At 36.3% G+C, this 25,730-nt stretch overlaps 1 protein-coding gene across 1 annotated transcript in view; it reads right to left on the bottom strand.

Annotated features, from left to right (window-relative positions):
• The window catches only part of CTNNA3 (catenin alpha 3), a 1,620,647-nt gene that overhangs the window by 429,401 nt on the left and 1,165,516 nt on the right, over nucleotides 1-25,730 (bottom strand). The gene's annotated exons all lie outside the window — the stretch shown is intronic.

Raw genomic sequence — 25,730 nt, 5'->3', positions numbered from 1 at the left:
TCTTCAAACACACTGTTGAGAGAACGAGAAGATAAACTTCAGAATTAGAGAAAGTATTTATAAATTATATATCTGATAATGATCTTGTATCCAGAATATATAAAGAATTCTCAGAACTCAATAATAAGAAAAAAAACAACTCAATTTAAATGTTCCTGAAAATACCAAGTTCTGGTGGGAACGTGGAAAAACTGGAACTCTCACATATTGTGCTGGTTGGTAGTTTCTTCTTTACCATATGCCTCAACAATACTATTCCTGGGAATTTAGATAAATAAAAATTTATGTTCACACAAAAATCTGTAATGAATATGTAGGTAAGCTCTATTCACAATTTCTAAAAAATTGTAAATAATTCAAAATCCTGGCAAAGGACTGATTTGTCTTTAAAGAAACAAGAAATTCCTGTTAGATCCAGACAATTTATAACTTACAAGAAAGCAAAAGAAAGATGAGCAAAAGTGCCAGCTCCCCATGTCCCTGGTCCCCAAGGATGACACTGAAACAAAAGGGGCCAAATAATATGACGATGTGACATGAGTGTCAGTGTAACCTGTTACTCACTGAAAAGCCAATTTCAATTTAAGGGTAAGCTGTTTTATAGTCTGTAGTTGTACACTAATGGCAGCAAGGCAAAAATTCTCACATCTATTCAAAACACTGGAGGTGATAAGAAACTGCCTCATGACACCTTCCTGGGAAGATAGGTAAGCAGGTGGAAAATGGTCTTGTTCACAAGCTCCGGCATGCTCTCATGTTCCAGGAATATCGCAGGGAATTCTGCCAAGACTTAGATCTGCTGTAGTTAAGCCTTTCCCACATGGCCTATGTGGAGACATGCAAGGCAGCTGCTTACTGTATGCCTCAGAAATCCCACTCCTGGGTATTAACCTTAGAGAGTGAAAACTTACATTTACTCAAAAACCTGTACATGAATATTTATAGCAATCCTAGTCATAATCATACAAGCTGGAAATATTCCAAACGTCCTTCAACAGATGGATGAACAAATGTGATACATCCGTTCAATGGCATACTACTCAGCTATAAAAGAATGACTGATATGATCAACAACTTGGATGAAAGCACTGTGTTATGGATTCTAGATTTGTGTTTTGTGTTTTATATGGTAGAATTCCTTTACTCTTTAAACATATTATCCTTATAATTTCATCAAAACATTTGTTTTTTTTCTTTCACATATATTGTGAACTGAACTGTGTCCCCTCAAAATTCATATGTTGAAGCCCTAACTGCCAACACGACTGTATTTGGAAACAGGACCTTAAAGGAGATGGTTAAGGTTAAACAAAATCATAAGGGCAGGGTCCTAATCCAATAGGACTGGTGTTCTTATAAGAAGATGAAGAGACACCAAAGCTCTCCTTTTCAGCTCACACAGAGAAAAGACCATGTGAGGACATGGCGGGAAGGTAGTCATTTACAAGCCAGAGAGGTCTCACCAGAAACCAACCCTGTCAGCATCTTGATCTTGGACTTCTAGGACTCCAGCACTGTAAGCAAATAAATGTCTGTTGTTTAGGCCACTCAGTCTGCGGTATTTTGTTATGATAGCCCTAGCAAGCTAATGCTATGGAAATTATTTTTTTGTTATGATGCGAATAATGGACTTAACATTTGTTTCTGCCAACATAAACAATGAAATGTCAAAACAAAATGTATTAAATGTTTTCCCAAATGGTCCAAAATGCCACTTTTCTTAGATTAAATTCCTGTTTCATATGGATCTGATCTTGGTTTCTCTACTGTTTTCCATAGATCTATTTGCATATTCCTGTGCCTATACTATACTGTTTTAATTATAGTAGCTTTTATGCTTCGTTTAATATCTGGTACAATAAGCCTTCACTTATGTTCTCTTGTCAGTTTTCTTAAATAATTTAAGTCAATACTGCCCTCAGTTCCATTTGTCTATACAAATACTATTCAAAGTGCCAGTTCACAAGGAAATAATAATCTTGCAGCAGAATGTAAATTAAATATAATACTTTGTGTACTGTTTATCTGACAGTTTTCATAGTAAGGCCTTTTCCATAAACAAACCAGTGCATTGATTCTGACACATTCTAATAATGAATTGGAGAAAAAAAACATCTACTCATATAAGTTGCAGATTTGTGGACCACACTATAGTAACATCGGCTTAGACTTCCTCAACCATGAATAAGCTAAAACCAGGGAACCATGTTTGACCTAGAGGTTTTTAATCAGCCTGCAATAGGGCACAAGTCCCTTATTCTTACGTTTCCTCATCAGTGTTTCTGTTGACTTTCCCACTCTTCCCAGTCTGGGGTACAGAGAAGGAGAACTAGGACCTTCTCAAGGGTTTAGGCAGCATATAATCCCAGGTAAAATTTCTCATATCATTTCTCACTTACCAAATGGTTGAACTTTTATCTTCTTCACAACTGCTGGGTACATTGCTCTGACATCAAATTCTGTATTCTTTCCTACTCTATTATTTATAGTATAAATTCTGGTTCTTTGGAACTCACAAATCCCTTTTTCTCTCAAGAAATTTCACTTCTTATAATAAAGCCTTGGTGTCTAGACTACTGTTTTGGTTTGTTGTTTTAAAACATTTTTCTTTGTGTGTTTTAAATTCCTTAAGCTATCCTCAGCCCTTCAGGAAAAAAAAAAAAAGTGTTAAATGTTAGAGCTTGGTGTGGGTTGAAGTGATAAAAGAGGGAAAAGTAGTAGCATGGAGAAACAGTTACAATCTGGCAAAAACTGACCAAGAGAGGAGCCTGGAGTTGGAGTAGAGAGTGAGAGAATACAAGCACAAGTCAGACATGCTTGTGGGACATGAGTATTTCCCAGGGATCTGAAAAATTTGTGGAGCGAATCTCATAAAAAGACTGGACATTGTACACTCATGGAAGAGGAGTCATAGGCAGACAGATCATTCTAGATGAGTCGTAAAAAGAAGGGTGACCCCCACAGTTGAAGAAGTTATAGATATTCAGATTCCATATACATAGTAGACACTTATATGTAGAATATATTTTAACAACAGTCCACTTATTATGGCTATTACACACTATATAATTGAAATAAAATTTAAAAAGAATAGGGAATATGTTGTTGAGTGATTAGGTCATACATTTTCTATAAAAACTGATTTTCTATGAAAATGATTTTCTGTGAAATTACTGAGTAGAGGAATAAAACAGTACAGGATGTGACCCTGGCTTTTGGATGGCAGTCCATCTATAGACCCTCTAGCAGACAGGATTGATGTCTCAGTATTTCACATACATAGCTTCTGTTTCTACTTGCATCTTATCTCTTACAACAAGTTGTATATTTCAAAAGTACTATAATCGTTTCCTCATCTCAAAGAGTGCTCTTTTTTCATTCATTTACTGAGGTAATATTCTTGTATGTCTCCAATTATTACGTGCAGAAAAAAAAGTTTTATTTAAATTCCCTCCACATGGATAACCTACTCCTCAAAAAGAATGTACATTTAAAAGAGAAAGAATGGTTTCACATGCCATTTATTTATTGATAAGAAAGTCTCCAAATAAAGTTGGAGGGGGGTATGATTTGATACCATGTATAACAACTTTCTATAAAGTTCTATTTGCTTTTACTTTGTAACAGAATGATTTGAAATCTGAACTTTACATATGAATAAAACTTTATATATGAACTTCATATATTACCTTCTTTTTTATTCTTGGTAGATAAAACTGCCTGTTATTTTCCCTCTCATATGTAATATCAATATAATTATAATCTCATTAGCATCTGTATACATGCTTCTTCCTATTCTATTTATTACTACCATCCTTTCCTCTGTTTCTTTCCTATTTTGTCCCAGGCCCATAATACCAGGTCAGCATTTACCTGACAGTGACACTAAAAATAATGAAAGCCAAGATTTATAGAAGGCTTATAAAATGCCAGTCCTTATGTTAAGCATCTTATAATCGTACATAAATTATTTCATTTCATTCTCACAACAATCCTATAATACAGGTAATAACAGTTTCCCTTGTTGACGAGGAAACTGAAGCTGAATGATTGAGTAATTTCACTGAAGTCCTAAGTAGCTGGAAGTGGAAGAACCAGGATATGAACTAAGATCTGAGTGCAGAGTTAGTGTCATTAGAAATTAAAATAATCCTTTGTACTTAAAACAGTATTCATCTCCTACAAAATTTTTTATTTTCCAAAATTTTCTTTAAGGATGATTTTCTAAAGTTAAAGGTCAAACTAAAAGAATACATTTGCATTCTCAGAGGATGAATGAACACAAAGCAGTTCCTTTCACTAAATTGCTATCTCCTATCATTAAATTATTATTTCTTACTGCAGTTCTCCTAGCTTCTGTGTTCACATGTTTTCTCTTCTGCATTTCTATTACTTCTAAATGATCTAGCTGAAATTCTTCTTTCAACTTGAAAACTTTCCAAATAACAGACTTCAGGCTAAGACGTGAGTAGAAGAACATGCAGAAAAAGTGACTCCCCAAACTCCATAAAAAATGACCAGGAAAGCATTAGCACTATATGAAAAGTCATTCCCAAGACCAGAATAAGCTATGAAAGTTATGAGACTCATGTATACTCTATAATCTGAAAGGAAATTAAATAATCCCCTATATGACAAGAAGAAACTCAGGAACTATTCCTTCCCTTGCTCCAGCCTGGAAAAAATAGGTTTAATTCAGGCTATGGAAGAAAAGTTGGAACTGGGCAAGGTATTTTGGAGAAGCAAAGAAACTACATGGTCGGAGTAGAGGAGCGGCCCCTTCCCTATTTTTTACAAATCAGCATAAGGAAGGAACACGTTTCATAGATGGGAGGTAAGGAGTGTAGATGTTTAACTGGGGGCACAGGATCCTTCCGGTTCCATGTGCAATTATATACTTAGTATTTTATTTATTTATTTTTTTTGCGGTACGGGGGCCTCTCACTGTTGTGGTCTCTCCCGTTGCGGAGCACAGGCTCTGGACGCGCAGGCTCAGCGGCCATGGCTCACGAGCCTAGCCGCTCCGCGGCATGTGGGATCTTCCCGGACCGGGGCACGAACCCACGTCCCATGCATCCGCAGGTGGACTCTCAACCACTGCGCCACCAGGGAAGCCCTATACTTAGTATTTGATGGAAAATGGTTTAGTATTTTCTATCAAAAAATCTTATTAATATCTTTATTTTAGAGTCTCCGAAAAATTATGAGGAAGGGAAAATATGTTATCGGGCAAAATTTCATGGAATTAAATCTCTGGAGAATTTTGACTTTCGTTTCAGGCCTCCAGTGAATATGCATTATTTTGAAATAGAAAAAATTCAACTAAAATATTTCCAGGAAGTGCATGATAGTAGGTCTAAATTTCCCCTCTAAATGTCATCTCCTATTCAGCAGGGCTTAATCCAATTCATTCTTCCCCACAATGTTCTCACTCACACTTGCTTCTCTGTGAGCATTATTCCCCTGACATGACTGCTATTTCTTCCTCAAGGAGCAAGTATAGCACATGAAGATGAAAAGTCAAAATCTTTCTCTTAAACGTAGGAAAATAAGATTATTAAACTGGATTTAACAATGACAAGAAATTTGCCTTTTATAGGCTAATTGGAATGGACAATTATTCTGAAGGTAGCCAGCTATATTAAAAACCAAAAACAAAAACACACAAAAAACAGTTTCAACCAGAAAACTGGAACATGCTTTTAAACAGTGTCCCTATTCAACTAAATTCCAAATATGGGCTTGCAATGGAGAAACGCTGATTTTCTTCCTTGATTCCATATGGTATCTGGTATTAAGAATGAATGACATAGGGTGCAGAAAGGACAAACGGTAGCAGAATTTCAGAAGTGGGAAAGACTACCTAATGATTACAATAGATTTCAGAGCTACAGCTATGCTACAAATAAATAGCCTGTCAGGAGTTAACAAAATGTCCCAAGAGATGTACTATAAAAGTCAGCCACATGCAGAACACATTCAATATAAGACAGTTGTCTTATTTTAAAGTTTAGGGCAATAGTGATTGATCACCAAATCAATGGCTGATGTGCAACGGAAGCTCCCTCCTGGGAAACACTGTGTGTTCTTAGAAGATGAAAACATCTTTTGGGACTTGTACACGGTGGTAAAATTTTCAAATATTTAAATAAGGTAAGTAAGTATTCAGACTTTGGATCACCTTCAACGTGACAAAATACATCTGATATTACCCAACATCCTGATCTTTGCCATATAAAAATCCTATATCAGGTTAGATAGTCCTATTACGGTAGCTTTGCAGTGAGAATCTGGTTAAGACCTGCATTAAAGTAAGTTCTTCGATCTTACCGCACATGAGAGCAAATTGTTTATTTCCTTGCCTCTGAGATGCCAAGGCAAGTAGTTTTCACAAAGACGAATCTAATGAGACTGTTCTACTTGGTGAGAACTGGGCTCAGGAAGCATGTCCTGTCTATTCTGAATTGACCTGCTTCATAACCTTGGTGATCTGGGGTCTGCTTATTTGCTCAGAAAATTCTAAAAAAAAATAACACAGAGAACACCACTGGGCGTCAGCGTGGTTCCTAACTAGAAGTTTTGTTCCAAGTGTATATGGTCCGAGGGATTATCTAATGGGAATATCATAGAGTTGTGGATTTTGGAACTAACAGGAACATTGGAAATCATCAAGTGTGACCCACTGACATCACAGACATGACCAATATTTATTAGATGGAAATGATAAAACCAGATCACATATTTACCTGCCCTCTGTGTTATATCTTATGTGTCAACTTGGCAAGGCCACCATACCCGGATTTTTAATCAAACACATCTAGATGTTGCTGTGAAGGTATTTTTCAGATGAGATTAACATTTAAATCAACAGATTTTGAGTAAAGCAGATTCCCTCCATAATAAGGGTAGGCCTAACCAAATGAACTGAAAGACTTAAGAAGACTGGCCTTCCTGAGGAAGAGAGAAATCGGCCAGTAGACAGCCTTCATACTCAAACTACATAGTCAATTCTTCCCTGGGTCTCCAGCCTGCCAGTCTACCCCTGCATATTTTGGATTTGCAAGCGTCCATAACTTCATGAGCCACTTCCTTAAAATCTTTCTCTCTTTCTCTGTCTCTGTCTCTCTCTCTGCTCTGTTTGGTTCTGTTTCTCTGGAGAATAGTGACTAATCCATATTTCATCCTGCAAGGGTATCTCGTCACACTAAGAGCTATCTAAAACCCTTTGCATGACCTACAAACTCTCCATGATCTGACTGTTGGGAGATCCCTTTAACCTCATTTACTATCTTTCTTCCCCTCATTCACTGTGTCCAACTACACTAACCTTTTAACCTTGCGTTTAGTCCTCTCTTGTGGAATTTTATTCTCTATGAGAGCCCAGTCCTTTATTTCACTCAGGTCTCTGCTCAAATATCACCCTCAAAGGCTCACAACTCAAAGTGGGGTTCATGAGCTAGCAGCATTGACAAGACCCAGGAGCTTACAAGAAACAAAGAATCACAAACCTCATCCTAGATCAACTGAATCAAAACCTACATTTTAGTAATATCCCCAGCTGACTCATATGCACATTAACGTTTGAGAAGCATGGATGCAAAGTGTCACTTCCCATCCTTCTTTGGCCCTTTGCCTGCTTCTTCTTTAAGGCACTCATCACTAACTGACATGATAATATATGTTCATATATCTGTTCATTGACTGTTCCTCCCACTATATTGTAAACCCCAAAAGGTCAGGGACTCTAATCCCAAGACTAGAACCTTTCCTGGCACATAGTAAACCCTCCCTCTCTCTCTTTTTATATATATATATATATATATATATATATACCGACACACACAATGAAGAAATGGCAGACATGACAGAATTTTCTTCTTTAACCAGTTTTCTCTGTCTAGAACACTCTTCATGAGCTCTTTGTTCCTTTAACACTTACTTATAACTTAGGTCTCAGCCAAGACAGTTCTTCCTTTGGGCAAGTTCTTCTTGATTCTTCTTGTGTTGACTGTGCCCTTTGGATGTGCATCCATGTACTACCTCATCAGAATACTTATAATACTACGTAGTAGGTCCTCAATACAGCATTAATGAGTGAATGAATGCTGACTGCAGCAGACAGCTCTTAAATAACCACTCAGCGTTCTCTACCCAGTTTCCCCTCAGCAAATACTGATTTTTGTGTAGGTATCAAATCTCCTCCAGTAGGTCATGTACTTCAAACTATATCCGTTCTGCAGACTCAGAGAGTAGGATCTAACTGTCCAAGACAAAAATAGCGGACCCTTTGTCCTTGCCGGGGATTGGTTTAAGAATGGGCATGCGCTTCAGTTCGAAGCAAGGAGACATGAGACCACATCTGGGCTCTTAGAAAGGGACTCAAAATGATATAACTCTTTTTCTGCCTCTGGAAAATTTTGGTGTACAGGTTTAATACTCAGAAATGCTATAGCCATCTTGCTAACAGTTAAAAGATGAAGCCAACCTACATGAAAGGGTTTAGAGAAGTGAAGTCAGAGCTTAGATGGTCCTACCCAGGGAATTTTTGTCCTTGTTGAAGATGAATGAGATCAGATTTTAATTATTTGAAACTGGAAACGTTTTTTTTAGGTTGGTAATCTGAGTATTAACTTATACACCTTCCTGGTGTTTGAAAAACAAGAGTGATACTAGTAATTATTAGTGCACATATTCTCTTCTTCTTCCCCAACCAGAACATCCAACAGTACTGAGAGAGTCTTCTGTAGTATAATAAGTAGCTAACCCTTGAACTTATAAAACTTACTTCTTAGTAGCCATTAATAAATAAGCATTTACCAATGGCATAGCTATTATACTGTAACTGAGAGAATATCAATTTTAATATTAAAATGCAAATCAGGAAATTCTTACTTGTTTTAGCTGTCTGAAAAAGCATTTCTAGACAACTTACATAAATTCTTTAAACAGTGATATAATCAGTACAGATGTTATAATAGTCAAGACCTATGGTATCAGACAGCCAAAAGGAAATAGGAATTAATTGGATGCATTTCAAAAAGTAAGAGTATAGGGAGATTATACCAAATGATTGTCCACCTGCCTAAATTGTTGAAGGATTCTGTGCAGGAACAGTATAAGCAAGATGGCATATTTTAAAGGTAGATTATTCCCTGAAGTAGGTATTAGTGTTACATAGGTAGTTTTTCCTTAAAAGTTTGTGATTTGATTCAATTAGAAATTTAAAAGGACACTCAACAAAAACCTGAATCCAATACATAAATAAGGATTGCATCCATTTACTCATTCAGCAAATATTAATTAAATACTAGATTGTGCCCAGTACTGAACTAGACACAGGTAATGCAACAGTGAACAAAAACCAGAAACAGTCTATAACCTTATGGAATTCACAGATTAGAGGAGAAAAAAGAAATTAAATAATAATGCAATTATATGTTAAGGATGAAAGTAAGTTACTAAAAATTATGCAAGCATATATCAAATAATTTTTAATAAGTCTGGACTATTTGGGAAGCCAGAGAACTAAAAGAGGAGCAGAAGTTAGAAGGAGGTGGCGAGGAGATATCTGAATCAAGGAGTACAGAATTAGCCAAGCCCAGATTGGTTCAAGATGGCGGAGTAGAAGGATGTGCTCTCACTCCCTCTAAAAGCTGAACAATCATCAACAGGAAGAAACTGGAACTCACCAGAAAAGATACCCCACATCCAAAGACAAAGGAGAAGCCACAATGAGATGGTAGGAGGGGTGCAATCACAATAAAATCAAATCCCATAACTGCTGCGTGGGTGACTCACAGACTGGAGAACACTTATACCACAGAAGTCTACCGACTGGAGTGAAGGTTCTGAGATTCATATCAGGATTCCCAACCTGGGGGTCTGGCAACGGGAGGAGGAATTCCTAGAGAATCAGACTTTGAAGGCTAGTGGGATTTGATTGTAGGACTTCGACAGGACAGCGGTAAACAGAGACTCCATTCTTGGAGGGCACACACAAAGTAGTGTGCACACTGGGACCCAGGGGAAGGAGCTGTGACCCCATAGAGACTGAACCAGACCTACCTGCTAGTGTTGGAGGGTCTCCTGCAGAGGCAGGGGGTGGCCCTGTCTCACCATGAGGACAAGGACACTGGCAGCAGAAGTTCTAGGAAGAACTCCTTGGAGTGAGCCCTCCCAGAGTCCGCCATTAGCCGCACCAAAGAGCTTGGGTAGGCTCCAGTGTTGGGTGGCCTCAAGCCAAACAACCAACAGGGAGGGGACCCAGCCACATCCATCAGCAGACAAGTGGATTAAAGTTTTACTGAGCTCTGCCCACCAGAGAAAAAGCCAGGTCTACCCAGTCCCTCGCATCAGAAAACTTCCACAAGCCTATAGATAGCCTCATCCACCAGAGGGCAGACAGCAGAAGCAAGAAGAACTACAATCCTGCAGCCTGTGGAACAAAAACCACATTCACAGAAAGAAAGACAAGATGCAAAGGCAGAGGGGCTATGTACCAGATGAAGGAACAAGATAAAACCCCAGAAAAACAACTAAATGAAGTGGAGATAGGCAAGCTTCCAGAAAAAGAATTCAGAATAATGATACTGAAGATGATCCAGGACCTCGGAAAAAGAATGGAGGCAAAGATGCAAGAAATGTTCAACAAAGATCTAGAAGAATTAAAGAACAAACAAACAGAGATGAACAATACAATAACTGAAATGAAAAATACACTAGAAGGAATCAATGGCAGAATAACTGCGTCAGAAGAATGGAAAAGTGAGCTGGAAGACAGAATGGTGGAATTCACTGCTGTGGAACAGAAGAAAGAAGAAAGAATGAAAAGAAATGAAGACAGCCTAAGAGACCTCTGGGACAACATTAAATGCAACATTCGCATTACAGGGATCCCAGAAGGAGAAGAGAGAGAGAAAGGACCCGAAAATAGATTTGAAGAGATTATAGTCGAAAACTTCTCTAACATGGGTAAGGAAATAGCCACCCAAGTCCAGGAAGTGCGGAGAGTCCTATACAGGATAAACCCAAGGAGAAACACGCCAAGACACAGAGTAATCAAATTGGTAAAAGGTAAAAACAAAGAAAAATTATTGAAAGCAGCAAGGGAAAAACGGCAAATAACATACAAGGGAATTCCCATAAGGTTAACAGCTGATTTCTCAGCAGAAACTCTACAAGTCAGAAGGGAGTGCCATGATATATTTAAAGTGATGAAAGGGAAAAACCTACAACCAAGATTACTCTACCTGGCAAGGATCTCATTCAGATTTAATGGAGAAATCAAAAGATTTACAGAGAAGCAAAAGCTAAGAGAATACAGCACCACCAAACCAGCTCTACAACAAACGCTAAAGGAACTTCTCTAAGTGGGAAACACAAGAGAGGAAAAGGACCTACAAAAACAAACCCAAAACAATTAAGAAAATGATAATAGGAACATGCATATCAATAATCACCTTAAAAATGAATGGATTAAATACTCCAACCAAAAGACACAGGCTTGCTGAATGGATACAAAAACAAGACCCATATATATGCTGTCTACAAGAGACACACTTCAGACCCAGGGACAGATACTAACTGAAAGCGAGGGGATGGAAAAAGATATTCCATGCAAATGGAAATCAAAAGAAAGCTGGAGTAGCAATACTCATATCAGATAAAATATACTTTAAAATAAAGAATGTTACAAGAGACAAGGAAGGACACTACATAATGATCAAGGGATCAATCCAAAAAGAACATATAAGAATTACAAATATATATGGACCCAACACAGGAGCACCTCCATACATAAGGCAACTGCTAACAGCTATAAAAGAGGAAACTGACAGTAACACAATAATAGTGGGGGAATTTAACACCACACTTACACCAATGTACAGATCATCCAAAAAGAAAATTAATAAGGAAACACAAGCTTTAAATGACACAGTAGGCCAGATAGATTTAATTGATATTTATAGGAAATTCCATCCAAAACCAGCAGATTACACTTTCTTCTCAAGTGCGCACAGAACATTATCCAGGATACATCACATCTTGGGTCACAAATCAAGCCACAGTAAATTTAAGAAAATTGAAATCGTATCAAGCATCTTTTCTGACCACAACTCTATGAGATTAGAAATCAATTACAGGGAAAAAAATGTAAAAAAGACAAACACATGGAGGCTAAACAATACGCTACTAAATAACCAAAAGATCACTAAAGAAATCATAGAGAAAATTAAAAAAATCTTAGAGACAAAAGATAATGAAAACACGACAATCCAAAACCTATGGGATGCAGCAAAAGCAGTTAAGAGGGAAGTTTATAGCTATACAAGTCTACCTCAAGAAACAAGAAAAATCTCAAATAAACAAGCTAACCTTACACCCAAAGGAACTAGAGAAAGAAGAACAAACAAAACCCCAAGTTAGGAGAAGGAAAGAAATCATAAAGATCAGAGCAGAAATAACTGAAATAGAAACAAAGAAAACAATAGCAAAGATCAATAAAATTAAAAGCTGGTTCTTTGAGAAGGTAGACAGAATTGATAAACCATTAGCCAGACTTATCAAGAAAAAGAGGGAGAGGACTCAAATCAATAAAATTAGAAATGAAAAAGGAGAAGATACAACAGGCATCGCAGAAATACAAAGCATCCTAAGAGACTACTACAAGCAACTCTATGCCAAAAAAATGGACAACCTGGAAGAAATGGACAAATTCTTAGAAAGGTATAACCTTCCAAGAATGAACCAGGAAGAAACAGAAAATATGAACAAACCAATCACAAGCACTGAAATTGAAACTGTGATTAAAAATCTTCCAACAAACAAAAGTCCAGGACCAGATGGCTTCACAGGTGAATCCTATCAAACATTTAGAGAAGAGCTAACACCCATCCTTCTCAAACTCTTCCAAAAAATTGCAGAGGAAGGAACACTCCCAAACTCATTCTATGAGGCCACCATCACCCTGATACCAAACCCAGACAAAGACAGTACAAAAAAAGAAAATTAAAGACCAATATCACTGATGAATATAGATTCAAAAATCCTCAACAAAATACTAGCAAACAGAATTCAACAACACATTAAAAGGACCATATCCCATGATCAGGTGGGGTTTATCCCAGGGATGCAAGGATTTTTCAATATATGCAAATCAATCAATGTGATACACCATATTAACAAACTGAAGAACAAAAACCATATGATCATCTCAATAGATGCAGAAAAAGGTTTTGACAAAATTCAACACCAATTCAGGATAAAAACTCTCCAGAAAGTGGGCATAGAGGGAACCTACCTCAACATAATAAACGCCATATATGACAAACCCACAGCAAACATCATTCTCAATAGTGAAAAACTGAAAACATTTCCTCTAAGATCAGGAACAAGACAAGGATGTCCACTCTCACCACTATTATTGAACATAGTTTTGGAAGTCCTAGGCTCAGCAATCAGACAAGAACAAGAAATAAAAGGAATATAAATTGGAAAAGAAGAAGGAAAACTGTCACTGTTTGCAGGTGACATGATACTACACATAGAGAATCCTAAAGATGCCACCAGAAAAGTACTAGAGCTAATCAATGAATCTGGTAAAGTTGCAGGATACATAATTAATGCACAGAAATCTGTGCATTCCTATACACTGATGATGAAAAATCTGAAAGAGAAATTAAGGAAACACTTCCATTTACCATGGCAACAAAAAGAATAAAATACCTAGGAATAAACTTACCTATGGAGACAAAAGACCTGTATGCAGAAAACTATAAGACACTGATGAAAGAAATTAAAGATGATACCAACAAATGGAGAGATATACCATGTTCTTGGATTGGAAGAATCAATATTGTGCAAATGACTACACTATATACTATATATCCAAAGCAATCTGAAGATTCAATGCAATCCCTATCAAATTACCAATGGCATTTTTTACAGAAGTAGAACAAAAATCTTAAAATTTGTATGGAGACACAAAAGACCCTAATAGCCAAAGCAGTCTTGAGGGAAAAACATGGAGCTGGAGGAATCAGGCTTTCTGACTTCAGACTATACTACAAAGCTACAGTAATCAAGACAGTATGGGACTGGCACTAAAACAGAAATATAGATCAATGGAACAAGATAGAAAGCCCAGAGATAAACCCATGTACCTATGGTCAACTAATCTATGACAAAGGAGGCAAGGATATACAATGGAGAAAAGACAGTCTCTTCAGTAAGTGGTGCTGGGAAAACTGGACAGCTACATGTAAAAAGAGTGAAATTAGAACACTCCACAACACCATACACAAAAATAAACTCAAAATGGCTTAAAGACCTAAATGTAAGGCCAGACACTATAAAACTCCTACAGGAAAACATAGGCAGAACACTCTATGACATAAATCACAGCAAGATCTTTTTTGATCCACCTCCTAGAGTAATGGAAATAAAAACAAAAAGAAACAAGTGGGACCTAATAAAACTTAAAAGTTTATGCACAGCAAAGGTAACTACAAACAAGACAAAAAGACAACCCTCAGAATGAGAGAAAATATTTGCCAACGAATCAACGGACAAAGGATTAATCTCCAAAATATATAAACAGCTCATGCGGCTCAATATTAAAGAAACAAACAACCCAATCCAAAAATGGGCAGAAGACCTAAATAGACATTTCTCCAAAGAAGACATACAGATGACCAAGAAGCACGTGAAAAGCTGCTCAACATCACTAATTATTAGAGAAATGCAAATCAAAACTACAATGAGGTATCACCTCACACCAGTTAGAATGGGCAACATCAGAAAATCTACAAACAACAAATGTTGGAGAGGGTGTGGAGAAAAGGAAACCCTCTTGCACTGTTGGTAGGAATGTAGCTGATACAGCCACTATGGAGAACAGTATGGAGGTTCCTTAAAAAACTAAAATAGAATTAACATATGACTCGGCAATCCCACACCTGGGCATATACCCAGAGAAAACCATAATTCAAAAAGACACATGCACCCCAATGTTCATTGCAGCACTATTTACAATAGCCAGGTCATGGAAGCAACCTAAATGCCCATCGACAGACAGATAGGTAAAGAAGATGTGGGACATATATACAATGGAATATTACTAAGCCTTTAAAAGGAACGAAACTGGGTCATTTGTAGAGACACAGATGGACCTAAAGACTTGAAGTAAGTCAGAAAGAGAAAAACAAATATCGTGTATTAACACATATATGTGGAACCTAGAAAAATGGTACAGATGAACCGGTTTGCAGGGCAGAGGTTGAGGCACAGATTTAGAGAACAAACGTATGGACACCAAGGGGGGAAAGCCGCGGGCGGGGTGGGGGGGGATGAATTGGGTGTTTGGGATTGACATGTATACACTGATGTGTATAAAACTGATGACTAATAAGAACCTGCTGTATGAAAAAGTAAATAAAATTAAAATTTTTAAAAAAGGAATTAGCCGGGCTTCCCTGGTGGCGCAGTGGTTGAGTGTCCGCCTGCCGATGCAGGGGACACGGGCTCGTGCCCCAGTCCGGGAGGATCCCACATGCCGCGGAGCGGCTGGGCCCGTGAGCCATGGACGCTGAGCCTGCGCGTCCGGAGCCTGTGCTCCGCAACGGGAGAGGCCACAACACTGAGAGGCCCGCATACAGCAAAAAAAAAAAAAAAAAAAAAAAAAAAATGTCTTTTTTAGTTGGAACGCAGTAAACAAAGGTGAGAGTCCCATAAGAAAAATATGAAAATGTAGTAAGATGTTAGCTCATGAGATTCCTTAAAAATTATGTTAAAATTGTCTTCTTTATCCCAAGAACAACAGTAAGTTATTAAATGATATTATGCAGTGGGTATATAAGAGGAGTAGAACTGAGGTCTGTATACGAGAAATGAAAATTGTATTCTGAAAATAACACTCTGCCTTACGGACACAGAAATAGAAATGGTCAAAAGTGAATGTAGGTAAACCAGCTGGGGACTATTACGATGATCAAAAGTGAGGGATAATGAAAGCTCTAACTCAGATGATAAAGAAAATTAAGAAAAGTGAACACAACAGGTATTTAAGAAATAGAATCAATAAAATCTGGTAATGGATTTGAAAGCAGAGTAGCAATAAAGAGAGTGAAAGTGGTGGCAATGTGGTGATTTGGAATGAAGGGCCATGAGTTTAATTTTGGACATGCTGAGTTGGAAGCACCTTTGAATTATCTAAGTAGAAATATAAATGCTATTGAGTTCTTAGGTCTGAGGCATACAGAAGAAGGCTATGGAGATATAGATTTTTGAATAACCTGCATCTAACCGTGATCATCATAAGAATTTTTTAATCTTAAAAATGAATGAATAAGATTACCTTACTAATCTAAGGGGTAAGGGAGAGATTTTGGAGTAAGGAGAACATTGTACCTTGGAGGTACCTAAAGACCTAAGAAGAAAATGAACTTGCAAAGGAGTCATGGAATGGAAAGCCAAGACAGACAGAAAGAAAGCCAGGAGAGTGTGGGTTTATGGATGCCAACGGAAGAAACTGTGTCAAGAAGAAAGTGGTCTACACTGTAGAATGTTAGGAAATTTTACATACAGTGAAAAGTGAAATACGTACCTTGTCTCTAGTATTATTTAAACAATTGTTGACTTTAAGAAGAACCATTTACATGAAGTAATGGAGACAGAAGCCAAACAATTGAAGAAATGAACAGGAAGAGGGGAAACAAAGATAATATCTTTTCTTTTGAGAAGTTTGGCTATGAAGGAAGAAAGAGACAGAGGCAGCCTATAAGTGGAGGAATTTTTGTTTAAATGTAACTTGCGCATGTTTAAAATATGTGGGGGAGAATCCACTTAAGAAGTAAAACACACATAAAAATACCTAGTATAAATACATAATAAATAAACATAAATAAAATATATAATATAAATATAATTAAGTAAGTAAGATTCCTGAGAATACAAGAAGGAACAGGTCCAGAAGAACTTGGGAATGTTGGCCACGGGTAATAGGAACAACTATTCTACTGGAAATGGAAGAATCCAGAATATGTTAGAAGTTCTAGGCATGTAGTTTGGTAGAGAAAACTGACATTTGTTTTTGTTCTTTTTAATCTATAGAGTAGGAGGCAAGGTCATATAGCAAACATTAATGTGGAATGCATTAATAGCAAGTTTGAAGAGAGTATAGAAGTTTTCAAATTGTAGCTCCAAGTAGTGAGAGATCTGGATAGACAGAAAAAACTCTGTAGGATTTGGAGATGTTAAGGGATCAAATGAAGTTAAAATCATTATTTTTAAAAATTTTTTTTTTTGCGGTATGCGGGCCTCTCACTGCTGTGGCCTCTCCCCTTGCGGAGCACAGGCTCCGGACGGGCAGGCCCAGCGGCCATGGCTCACGGGCCCAGCCGCTCCGCGGCATGTGGGATCCTCCCGGGCCAGGGCACGAACCCGTGTCCCCTGCATCGGCAGGCGGACTCTCAACCACTGCGCCACCAGGGAAGCCCCAAATCATTATTTTATAGTGATATCAGTCTGCCATATTGTGTTTTCCCTAGTAACTCTCAGCCACCTGGATCTAGACATGGGAACAGTGGGTAGCTGGATCATACAAGGCTGGAAGATTTGAATGGAGCATTCCAAAGACCGTTACGAACATGGATTTTAGTGGAAACCTGGGGTATTAATTATATTACTCAAGGAGAATGGATAATCTAATAGAAAGGAGAAAATGCTGGGAAGAAAAAAAAAAAAAATACCAGTGTTAGGAAATAACGGAGTAGGACAAGCCGGCAAAGGAGACTGAGAAGTAAACAGAAGTGGGAAGATAGCCAAGAGAGTCCAGAATCATACAGAATGCAGTAAAAGAGAGAGTCAACAAACGTAACTAGTCAGCAGTGTCAATGAAAAAGACAATTTAAACAATATCTCATTTAATGTTTTGCACTATTATTCATAACGCTTAGACTATCATGAATTCTCTTGAAAAGAATAGATTGCGTAAGGTAGACAAAAATATCTGACGAACTAAAGACTGAGCAAGATACTTTCCAGAAGTCTGACCCTGAAAGAAAGGAGTAAGAGATGTCTGTCATCATCTTAACTTTCACCTACTTAGAATGGATTCTCATTTTTACATCTCAACCCGTAAGAATACAGAGAAAATGAAAAGGGGGGAAAAAAGGATTTTTTGTTTGCTTGTTTTTATCAAACAGTTAATAATGGTAACCTGTGGGGTTGCAAATATGAAAGAGCTTTCATTGTTTACTGTCTATGCCTCTCTCTTTTTTGAAAACTTTTCACTGAGAAAGTAGTCTTTTTGAACTGAGTCACTTTCCTGTACAGCAGTAATTAACACAACATGTAATTCAACTGTACGTCAGTTAAAAAAAAAAAAAAAAAGAAAGTAGTCTTTTTGTAATTATAAAAGCAATTATAATTTTTAGCATGCTTCTAGTATCTTGGATTTCTATCTTTAGTATCATTCAATATTGGAAGATGAGTAAAATGCTTTCCCATACTGTCCTTATACCGATTAAACTCGAAGTTGCTTTCTACCTGCCTCAAACCAACAAAAAAGCCTTACAAATATATATTTGTTGCTGGAAATGCTCACACACTCATTTTGAATATATTCCAAATCTCTTAGAGGGCGGATTTTTCTTTCTTGCTCAATTTCACACTGACATATGTAAAAGTATAATAAGAATTTGCTATTTAGTCCATTATGTACAAAAGAGCAGGTTGTCTAGTGTTTCAAAAGCATCTTCTGTGGGCTTTTAACTAATTACTCAGTCACGTGAGAAAAAGCTGAAGAGAGAATAAGATGCCAGCCTACACAGAAACCATGGAAGCTTGAATCTGGCCACGTACGTTGGCAGAAGGAAGGGTGCTTTTATCCTAGTGAACAGAAAAAAATGAGATTAATTTACTTTTATTTATTTATTTATTTAGAGAGCAAAGTGTGATTTACACATGAAGAATCATCGAGCCCAGGTTTGTTGAGATTTGGACAATACTTTCTACAGCAAAGACATCTCCCCTGTAGACTCTGGAACATGCTGTATTATCTTATCATATAACAGATGACCAGCCATATGGCGAGTGGGGAGGGAAACCAGGGAGGTAACAGTCTACGGTACCAGTAGATGCGTGACTGAGAAAACAAAGGTTAAAACCATACATGGGCAATGTGGATGATTTTCCCATTTTAGTTAGAAGGTTTTTGTTTTTTGTTTTGGAATGGTATTTCCTGTTATATGAGAATATATTTTAAAAACCATATTTATATACAAAATTTTCTTTTAAAAATATATTTTTTAACGTGCTCTTCACAATAGCACAATTGGGATACAGCCTCAGGGTCAATTATAACATAATATGATCCATATATGCTCACTCAAAAAGTCTAGTCTTCCAGAGACATTAAAAAAGATTTAAAATATTTATATGAAATAGCCTAATTCTCCCAGTATGCAAGTTCCTGCCTGGTGGTAGGTTACTAAACTATTTTAGGAGTCTGCAGTCGTTCTTTCAAGACACAAAAATACAGTGTGGCAGTAACTTATCTAATGTTACCTCAGCTGCTTAAAGTCAAACCAATTTAAACAATATCTCATTTAATGTTTTGCACTATTATTCATAACGCTTAACAGAAGTAGAAATTTACAACGTGACACTTGCCTCCCACTGTGCAAACTGTTTCTTCATTTTTCTTGAAAAAGTCAGAGATTGACAAATGCCACGGTAGATACACAGAATATGATGTTACAATTACCTACTCAGCTATGGAGAAAATGAAGTATTCCAAATACATGTGATTTTATCACAATTTCTATCTTAGTTATTTATAAAACTCATTTTCCTAGTTGAAAATGTAAAGTAATAAGAATAAATTGTGTGAGTCATTATCTTGGCTATGTTTGGCTTGACTTCATGTTGTAAAGCATTCTATGTCACAAAATGCATACTTTTTCAATATAAGACATGTTTACACAAAAACTATACAAGTTATAACTTTTTCGCACTTGCACAATAATTTCGCATATTCACAGGCATAGATAGATAGATATCCACATGTAACAATCTGTTCTTTACAGAAGTAAGCATTTTTTCAAGATTAACAAATATATTCAAAAATGAAATCACAAAGGTATATTTGATTTTTTAATAAAGTGAATATATATTTAATCATCATCCAGAACAAGAAATAATATATTGCCCCATCCCAGATACCCCTCATATTCCCTTCCAGTTACTACCACACCTCCCAAAATCTAACCACTAGTCTAACTTTAGTTAATACAGACTAATTTTTACTATACTTGAACTTTACGAAAAATAATCTAACTATGCCCTCTTCTTCTGTGTTAATCTTCTTTGACACAACACTGTTTTTATGTCTACCCCAACTAACTGGAAGTAGCAGTAATTTTTTTCATTTTCATTCCTGTATAGTATTCCACGGTACAGATATATCATGATTTATTTATCCATTCTACAGTTAATAGATACTTGGGTCTTTTACTATTTTGAAAGCTGGTATAAGAATTTGAGCAGTGGAGAGATATTATGTGACTTGAACTTTAATAGAATAATTCTGGATCCAGTATTGAGAATGGACTGGTGAAGGGGGAGAGTAAGGGTGAAAACAGGTAATAACTTTCCAATATCTGTTCGGCATATTAGAAGCTAAGAGATATTAGTAGTGGTAAAAACTGGAAGAATTCCAGATAGATTTGATTTCTTTTCAGTATACTGTCAGCTTTTGCTGATAAATTAGATATAGAGAATGTTAAAAAAAGAGAAGCATTAAAGACAACTCCACTGTCTTTTGCAGAAGCAACTGGAAAAGAGTTATCTTTTACTGAGATGGGGAAATGTATGAGATGAAAAAGTTTATGAATGGATAATTTTTTTAAGCCACAAAACTTGACTTTAGCTATCAAAATAACTAGACTATTTATAAATCCATCCACTAAGAAAAAAACCAAATTTTCTTACGGAAACTATCAGGAAAACAGATGCATGCTTCCTTATCCTTGTTTTCTAAATTACTCCAGTTCATGGAGAAAATGTCTTTAGTCTCACTGAAAGAAGCACACTCACAATTTAGAATATTAGCTTCTTAATATAAACAAAGAAACACAATGTACCTCAAAGGACTTTTTTTTTTTTTTACCTTTCTGATGAGTAAAATAAAAAAATCAATATCTTAATTTTAGAATTCTGATGGGGTACTGACTCCAATAAAAAATGGCAGGATACTCTCAAACTTTTATATACGGAAGAACGGCAATTACTGACTCCTTGTACAAGGAGTTACTGGTTATCAGTTATTACAAAACCTGAGAATCACTTTGAGCATGAAAGACCTAGAGCTAATACATGTAGGACGTTTTATCAATATTCATGAGTATAACACAAAGCCTTGTTGCAACTGGAGAGAAGATAATGATGTAACGAGTGCTAGATTAGGTGAGTAGAGAATGCAATCATTGCTAAAGCCAGTTTTCATAGCCAACCTAGTTTCTCACTCCAGGTAAACTTTGAGCACTACTTTCTAAACCCTTCTCATTTAAGAAAACGTACTTTACGAGATATGTAAACTAATGGGAAAATACATCAGATTTGAGATCCTGCTTAAATATAAACCTTACAATTTCAGAAAAGCCTTTGTGGGAGACGTTGTGCAATTCACAGATCAAAGAATAACCTGTATATTGTTCTGTTTCAATTATTATGGAAACTGAAGCCAGTGACATGCATTAAGGGTATGTTAAGGCAATATGTTTGCTTCTTCCAGTTCTCTCTCTCTATATAAATAGCAACATTTGCATGGTGTATTATAGTTTACAAAGTGCTCACTTGATTTTTGATTTTACATCTTAGATTCAAAAGCACACTTTAAATAGCAATCATTATCTCTAGAAAAATGTAAGCACTGGCAGAGCACACAAATGTAACCAACTCTACATTTCATTCTGTGTTTAGATAAGAACTGCACAGTAGTTTGCAGCAACTATTAGCAGATATTTGCTTTTTGGGGCTTCACACATACCTTAAGTCCAAGCAATATTCTCTCCCCTACATGCCATCTTCCTCTTTGTCATTATAAGAATCCTTTCTTTGTGAAACACCAGTTCATGGCCACGATATAACATATGAACTCTTTAAAACACTCTGTCTCTTGCTCTCTTCTCTTAAACTTACAGGACTTAAAGTCTAAGCAACTCCATAAAGCATGCAACTGAAGTGGATGGTGTTCAGCTTGATCTGCCTATCTTATTTGGAGTATTTTTCTGCTCTTCACCCAGGTCGGTCCTCCAAATATCTAGAAATACCGCTACTTTCAACCTTGTTCTGTCCTCCAGACCTCCAAAACAAAGCTTTATGATTCTGATTTCCTACTAACAATGCCTTTTGCAACCCCCTTCCAAGCTTCAATCTACAGTTTTTGCCCTATGCCCCAGCTCCTATCCTCTGCTTCAAAACAGTTTTTAAATGTACAAAATAAAATGGTATATAATGGTGTCAAATTATTTTCATGTTAATTGTCCCACACTGCGGGGGATTATAATGATAAAATCTTTTATTAAAGGAGATCTACTTGGCAATATTACATAAGTGCATTGTCTTTGCTGAATGGGAGCAGTAGGAATATTGCTTTCTGTGATCAAAAGTAGTAAAAAGGGACTAATTCCTATAGGTTATTAAATTTCAGGTCGTGGTAAATATCAACATATGCAATCTGTACAAGTACATCAGGTAGAGATCATTATGTCCATTTAACCGATCAGGAAACTCTAGGTTTAGCTTAATTAAAGTAACCACAGTTATACAGTCACATCAGTAATAAATGGCAGAGGCATGTTTCCTACAAATCTAGTCTGTCAGACCACAAGGCTCGTGTTCTTTCTCATACAACAACAACAGAATATGTATTTATATAATATACTGTATTAGTCTGATAGGGTTGCGATAGCAAAATAGCACAAATTTCTGGTACAAAATATACAAACAGCTCATGCATCTCAATTAAAAAAAAATCAAAAATTGGGCAGAAGATCTAAATGGACATTTCTCCAAAGAAGACAGACAGATGGCCAAAAAACACATGAAAAGATGCTCAACATCACTAAATTATTTGAGAAATGAAAACCAAAGCTACAATGAGGCATCACCTAACACCGTCAGAATGGCCATCATCAAAAAATCTATTAACAATAAATGCTGGAGAGGGTGTGGAGAAAAGGGAACCCTCTTGCACTGTTGGTGGGAATGTAAATTGGTACAGCCACTATGGAGAACAGTACGGAGGTTCCTTAAAAAACTAAAAGCAGAGCTACCATATGATCCAGCAATCCCACTCCTGGGCATATATCCGGAAAAAAATCATAATTCAAATAGACACATGCACCCCGATGTTCATTGCAGCACTATTTACAATAGCCAGGACAAGGAAACAACCTAAGTGTCCACTGACAGAGGAATGTATAAAGAAGATGTGGTAAATATATACAATGGAATATTACTCAGCCATAAAAAGGAATAAAATAATGCCATTTGCAGCAATATGGATGGACCCAGAGACTGTCATACGGAGTGAAATAAGTCAGAAAGACAAATATCATACAATATCACTTATATGTGAATCTAGAAAATGGTAAAAATGAACTTATTTGCAAAGCAGAAACAGAGTCACAGATGTAGAAAATAAACTTATGGATACCAAGGGAGGAAGGAAGGGGTGGGATGAATTGGGAGATTGGGATCAGCATTTATACACTACTGATAAGATGTATCAAATAGATAACTAACGAGAACCTACTGTATAGCACAGGGAACTCAGTGTTCTGTGGTGACCTAGACGGAAAGGGAATCTAAATAAAGAATGGATATACGTATATGTATAACTGATTCACTTTGCTGTACAGCAGAAACCAACACAACATTGTAAAGCAACTATATTCCAATAAAAATTAATGTTAGAAAAAGAAAACATACACAGAGAAAAGCTTTGCTCACTCTACTTTTGATTTAATCATAACTACAAAGTGTGTCTTTATAATAAAAATAACAGTCTTTAAAAAAATGACTTCTCAATGTTTTTACTGAAAGAATTAAAATATAATTGAGTCTTTTCTCTAACATAGCTGGTTAAAATTTGTTTTTATTATTGTTTATTTTTATTATTTATTGTTTCTCTTCATTAGTATTTATTAAATAATAAAACAAGCATTTATTGTTTTTATTATTTATTATTGTATTATATACTTTAGAAAAATATATATCACCTTCACATCTTATAATTGGTAACATGTAAAACCTCTAGCAGGTTACTTCTTAAATGAGCTGTAAGATATCAGCGCATTTACAGTTTTCTTCTGTGATGATTAATCTTAAGTACCTTTAGAAATAATGATTCTCTGACTACTTTGACATCAATGCCTCATTAGAGTAGCATATTTTGCTTTATGCTATTTCTTTGATGTTAATGTTTTTTGTGAAATTAGAAAGGAATATTTTTCTGATATCTTCATAAGTCACATTTCTTGTCATTGATTAACAATCGAAAAATATATTCCTTTTTCTACGAAAATTTGTGTCTTCTCTAAATAAATTGTTGCTCTGATTTTATCTGATCTTTTATTACAATATTCTCTGTTATTTAATAAATAAATGTAAAGATGACAAAAAGTAATACTTTATGTACATCAATTCTGGATTCCGTAAGTTTTCACTTGTTTAACTATCTCAAAACATCTTTCCAAATTGCAATTAACGCAACATATCTGGGTCTTATCGACATTTTGAACAAATGCTCAACAATCTTCTTTTTATTTGTACTTATCTTCTTAATCTTTTATATTATATCTTAAGGCTTTTAAAATCTTGACATACCTATGGTGCAAGAATTGAACAGAACATTGTTTTGGGAACTGAGGAGAAGCTGAATTAAGATACTTTAAGTTTAGCGAGATGTATTTATGTGTTTGACAGTCATTTCAACATGTGATGTAGGGAATGGCTTGCAAGGATATTCCTACTACCCACTGTGACAATTCACTCAGCTTCACGGCAGAAAAGTATAAGAAAAGAAATAGTATTGCAGTATGAACATGTCCTACAGCCACACAGACTCTTATCAAACACAGGAGAGTATGACATGGAAGAGAAGTCATAGTCAGTATTGTCCTAAAAACCAGACAAGAAGTAATACTGTCTTAAACTTCACACTTCAGAAGACTCCTCATATCACAAACACTCGCAAAAACATTTATTAAAAAAATCATGCATGACTCTCATTCAGGATTTGTATCTAGAGCTGATACAGTGCAACTCACAACTTTAAACATCTACTCGCATGAATAACACCAACAGGCCCTAGGGAAATACTTCTCTTCTGTTTAAATTCTGAAAACAAAAGGTCATTGATGGTTAGTGCCATGACATGAGTCTGACTCCGTTTCTGAGTTCAGGAAGGATTTAAGTAGAGAAAGCACTTAGGTAACAGAAAAAACAAATTAATGTGTTGACCAGTCTTCCTCTTAGACAGCAATAATGCAACAGAGTCTTGAATAAGAAGACATCATTTCCCAGCAGTTCTCCATAATATTTATTACAGACCTGTTTCACATGGGTCTCCATGTATATTCTTCTCCTTAAATTTCTGGAATGTTAGGGGTAGATTAAACAATTTCAATTAAAATATTCTATATTTTCAAGTTTTATAGTCCCCT

Source organism: Leucopleurus acutus (genome assembly GCF_964270905.1).
Source record: "Leucopleurus acutus genome assembly, chromosome: 14".
Classification (NCBI taxonomy): domain Eukaryota; kingdom Metazoa; phylum Chordata; class Mammalia; order Artiodactyla; family Delphinidae; genus Leucopleurus; species Leucopleurus acutus.
Note: the sequence above shows the minus strand (reverse complement) of the source record. Positions and strands in the feature narration are given on the sequence as shown.